Genomic DNA, 6000 nt, shown 5'->3' on the forward strand with positions numbered 1-6000 from the left:
TACTTTAAGCACATTTTTTAAAAATAATATTTCTCTGATTACAAAAACAGGACATGTATATTGTGGAAATTTTGGAAATGTGGAATTACAGAAAACTCCAAAGGAAAAAATGAAAATCACCTGCAACTACACTACTCAGGGAAATAATCCCTGTTATGATTTTGATTTACATCCTTTCTGTCCTTATGTGTATAATATACCTTTGGATGTTTACAGAGTTGTGAGCTGATTTTTTATCAATACATAACTAATATTTTCATGTCATTAAAATATTATTTTCAAGTACTGTATCAATCACGGCTACATCATAATCTACTTAATCAGCCTCTTGTTGACATTTTGGTGGTTTCCAATTTCTCACTACCATAATAATGCCACAATAAAAAGGATATCCTGATACATAAATCACCATTTTATACACCATAGTCATTTCTTGGACATTAATACCTAGAAATAGAATTGGTAGGGCAGAGGGAATAATTTTTTAAAACTTCTGAAATATTCAGCCATGTTGCCTTCCAAGAAGACTTTACCAATTTTATACCAGCATTAACAACCCGTTAAAGAGTTTGTTGCCAAAAACTTTTATTAAAATAGAGTAAATTATTTCATGTCTACTCATTTGATGAATTGAAATGTATCCTTTGCATTACTTTCACACATGATGTATTTCTGCCAACCAGTGTAATTCAAATGTGCAAAAATTGAACATTAATGTACACATCATTATAGGTTCAAAAGAAGGCAAATAATGTAAAATTCCCAATTATGCTTTACTCCTTCAGACACTCCTCTCAATGGTATATCTTTCCTTTATAATGCCCTTCACGGGTGTACACTGAATTGGACAGCTTGGCTTAAGTCGAATAAGCAACTAATGGAGATTAAATACTAAGTGCTGTCAAAATGCCAGATGGTCATCATCTTTGTTTCCATTGTCTCAGTTTTGAGCTATACATTTCTTATCAATGACATAAATAATTCTGATTTTTTATTTCTACTCATTTTTTTAAAAATAAAGAAAACAAAATGTGATAAAATATTTAAATAATTTCATAAACACTGCCATATTGACAAAAGTAGAAGAAACACTGCTGAAACTGAAATGTTGGCAGACAAACAGCACCATCCAGCCACATTTTTTAAAAATATTCTTTTAGCCAATAAATGTTCACATTAGGTGCAATGAAGGTGGTTTAGTGATGTCAGTGTATTAGGCACAATAATGCAAGTCATGCCTGATCAAATACATATAGAAGCCATGTAATCTCTCTGATGCTTTACAGTTGTTTCCCATTCATTTGATTGCTAGCAATGTTGAACATGTTTCCACTAAGTATATTAGCCATTTGTTATTTTTTTGTGTGTTTCCAGTTTATGTACTTTGCCTGTATTTTATTCAAATAAGCGTAGTTTGCTTATAGAATTGTAAATGTCATTAACAAATTCAGAATATAAAAACCATCATAGTTTATTTAAATAATGATACCCAACTGGCCACATGTCTTTAGGTTTGGTTTATGATGTTTATTTGTTTGTTATTGATTTGTAGATATGTTTAATGCTGTCTTTAAGATTTTTCCATGCTTTATTATTTTAAAAGATGATTCTATTCTACTTACATCTATTTTTCTTCACTTTCTTCAAGTTCTCTTTTGTGGGGGAGAGGAGCAGATTCTTTGTTTACAGTCAAGTGATCTCACTGCAGTTGGTTTTATGGCTTCATTTAAGGTAGGAATCTAATTTTATGATATTCTACATTGGAATCATTTCCAGCACCATTTGACTACTCCATTTTTCTTCCTGAATTGAAATGCCATGCTATTTTTATATTAAGCTTGTATGTATATAAGTGAATCGCAGATATTTTACTATCCATGCCTGATAATTCCAGTATCTGGATTTTTTTTCCCTGTGAGTGCTAGCCAGCTAGCCCCATACTCCTAGGATGTAACCCTTTGGAAGTCCCAGTTAAAAGCTTTGGGTATTTACCAGGGCAACTCTTCTTCAGAGGGCGCTCAACTCTAGTGTGGGTTACCTTAGCCCTATAAAACCAACCTAAACTCTGCTCAGCTTCATGGCCTCTTAAATACCACTTTCTGCAAAACTTCAAGCCTCTCAGCCTTTACCTGTGCTTCTAATCAGCAATGCCTTAAGATGAAAGTGGGTGCCAGAAATAGAGGTCATCAGCCTCTAAATCCACACAGACTCTGAGCACTTCTCACCACCTCCACAGCTACCACCCTTGTCCACCTTCAATCATTTTTTTTTTTTCATTTGGATTATTACACAAACAATAACCTAAAGTGATTCTTCTAAATGTCAAGCCAGATCAAGTTACTCGCCTGGCAAAACCCTCCCAATTTCCTGTTTCACTCGGAATAAGAGCCAGAGCTTCTACAATAGCCATCACGCTCCTACACAACTGTGCTCCTTTAAACTCTGTGACCTCACCTACTGTCCCCATCCTTGCTCACTCCACCCCCGCAACACTGGCCTTCTTCTTAGAGCAAAGCGTTCCAATAGAACTTCCAGTGGCGGCACACGTGTTCTATATCTGTACTGTCCAACACGGTGGCTGTTGCAAGAAATTATAAAAACAACGGTAAACAACTTAAAAAAAAAAGGTCATTCCTCTGTGCTCTTCTCTCCAGGACTGGCCCTCAAATCCATGTTACTTTGGTAGCTCCTCGGTGGCTTCAGATTGTATTGTTGTTCAGCTTATTTAGGTTTTCTCAGTATGTAGAGTTGGTTTAACAGTCAATAGTCTGCCATGGCCACAAAAGGAAAAAATTTATTCTTTTTTTCTCACTAGTTATTTTCTGCTTTTATCTTTATTAATTCCTTTAGTGTACTTGTCTTTGGTCTGTTTCATTGTAATTTTTTCTTAGTAAGTTCAATATTTAATGTTTCCTTTCTTTATTGATTTAAACATTGCCTTTAATGTAAATTCATTTTGAACTTGTTCAATAAGTGTCCATGAGTGGTGAATAACAAGATCATAGAACCTGATGTAGTACTCCAAAATTTATCTTGTAAATATTTGATGATTTTGTACCTGGTACCCATTATCCACTTCCCACTTTTTTATAGCATTCAGATTTGCTTAAGTACCTGCTATTTCCCCCTCAGCTCAATTACTTTGAGAGAAATAGATCCCACCCCTATCTCCAGTTTTAGGCCCTAGATTGGTTTAAATCACAGGATACATTTCATTCCCCTGGCCACAATAATTGGTTCAGGTGTACACACATGATCTAATCAAATTAGTAAGCATAATCTCAGGATGTTTCTCAGAATACTAAAACAGGAAGACTATTTTTCTCCCTCATATATGACTGAGAAAAGACCAAACACTCAAGATAGCAACCATGAGAGAAGCCTTCCAGGGACTGACAGGATGCTGCATGGAGTTGGACAGGGCTGGAAGAGTCACAGAGCAATTGACCTGGAGTCCTGATTAAACCATGCTGGAAGCCCACCTTCCAGCTGGACTTTTTGGTTACTGAGCCAATAAATTCCCTTTATTATTTAAGCCAGTTTGAATTTAATAGACTTTTCTTTCACTCACAGCCAAGTGCACTTGGGTACCTAACAAACACTTTGCAGTGATGGTAACAAAGAAGAGGAAAACACACACACACACACACAACCAAACAAAACCTAGGTTTATATTCTTAAGACTATATTCACTGGCCCATTAAATAAAAACATAAGCAATCCTTTTTTAGCATCTGGAATCCTATTTTGCTCCTCATTATATCCCCAGCATTTAAGTTGCCAATAAATATTTCAATAAACAGTGCCTGGCATTTTCAAGCAAATATTCAATAAGTGCATGCTGAATGAATGAATAGTTATGGATTTGAATAACGTTTTTATTTTTATTTTTTCCCCTAAAGATAGTCCCATTGACTTTCAAGTAGTGAAAGAAAAACATTTCCTTGGTGTATAAAATGTCCTAAACCCATGCCCAGGAGGGAATCTTGACACTAATATGGTCTCATTCAAATGAAATGCTTTGTTCTTAAGGTTTCCCAAGTTCAAAGGGTATATGCATAAACAATAAATATAAATCTCAAATTCTTATAACAATAAATTTCATGGCATATAGTTTTATAGAGTATCAATTAATGGCAATAGCAGCAATGTCTAAACAATGCATGACCAAACTATAGGATATTTTTGTTTCTGTGACTTATGAACTAGGTTAAATGAATGAGTCTAAGATTACTTTCAGCTCTAAAATTAATGAGTTTATGATTCTAGAGCTGTTCTTTCATCATCAAAGGCATCAAATCCATTCACACCTCTTGGCCTCTGTGACACTTCCAGTCATACAGTAATAGTATTCAGAGTGCAGGCACTTAATGGCCTGGGATTTGCATGTCCAAGGATCAGGAGCACTTCAAAAAGGGACCTAAGTTTAGCTGATCAAAGGCAGCATGAATCAATCTTCCTCATCATGCAAGGGAGGACTCATGAAAGGTATCTTCGTGAGGACAAGGGATGGCATACACAGCAGGCAATGTCAATCCAATCCGATACACTCCAGGTTAGAGCAGGGAGTGAGATTAAACTGGGTTCACTAACGTAGAATGAGTTGGGGTTGGGGGGAAAAGAGGGAAGCGATCATATACTTAGAGGCAAACGTAGTCAATATTCTTATATTTTGCCAGTAAAGGAGGATTTGAGCCTATGCGAGGCTGGTGAAAGCAAATGCTTGGCCCTCGAAGTGTTTTCCACCCCAACATCTGCCGCAGGAGAAGAGACAGCAGCCAGGAAGGGACTGTGGGGACGTAGCGTCTACGGCATTGCATGGGGGAGGAGTGGCAAGGGTCCTGGGTGGCAGCACAGGTGGCAGCCAAGTGGCAACTTGCATGCCAGATGGGAGAATGTCACATGCTGCCCCTTGGCATATGCAAGGCCCATTGCAGGGAATTAAGGAAGCCCTGCATTCTCAAATGAACACATGGTGCCAAAAAGGAAGGTATAAAATTCTACTCTGTGGAAACTGAGGACTAAAACCAAGTATTTCTTTCTTACTTAGAGAGGAACTGTAAATAACTGAAATTATCCATTATAGTTTTCTAATAAAGAAGACGGAAGCTTCCATTGTAATCTGAAGACAGAGAAAACGGCCTAAATGAGCCCATTCTACACGTTGGCTACAGCCAGCTTCCCTTTCCATCTGCCCCCTCTCGGCATTCATTGTCTCCCACCTTGATTCTGCTCACCTCAGCTCTACGCTTCCTCCACAAGTTACTATCTCTTGTGGACTTGCTTTTCCAATCCGCCCACATTCTTGTAGGCGCGATAATGGATCCCTTCAAATGGGAAATTGCTACTTTAAAGCTACAGGACACTTTTAAAGCCAAGACAGTTGAACAGATGTCATTGTAAGTTAATAAAACAGACAAACAGAATCTGGGGAAGAATTCTTTCCAAATGTATTTGGACATGAAGAAGGAAGTGGGTCAGAGAATTATGACCCCTGCATATTTAGCCTAATACACATCCTCATTCCAGGCAGCTAATTGGGAGCTATTGAAAATGAAAGTCTAAAGAGAGTATCATAAAAAGACATTCTCATGGCTTGCCTCTGAAGATTCCATAAATAGATTGGAGATAATCTCCAGGGGATCTTTGCAACAGCTTGTGAACTGGTAGCAGTAATTAACAGAATCCAAACACAACGTAATCTTAAACGCTGTCACCATTTCTCATTTTTCCTTAAAATTGTAATTATTTTTTGCTAGTTTCCTTAGCTCACAAGATATGTTTACATTGCCCTACTTTTGCTCCCTGTATATCAAAGAGGGAGGGAAATGCAGCCCAGTGATTCCGAAAGGAAAACAGCATTTCTTACTTTAAAACTGGCAAAGCATATAGAAGTGACTAAAACTATTATATCCTTGATTTCCACATTCATTACCTTCATGTGAAAGCCTAAAATATGTGGTAGTTGCAGTAATCGGCTCTTTCTTGCTAAATGTAAAA

This window comes from Miniopterus natalensis, chromosome 5 (genome assembly GCF_054644295.1).
Source record: "Miniopterus natalensis isolate mMinNat1 chromosome 5, mMinNat1.hap1, whole genome shotgun sequence".
Taxonomy (NCBI): Eukaryota; Metazoa; Chordata; class Mammalia; order Chiroptera; family Miniopteridae; genus Miniopterus; species Miniopterus natalensis.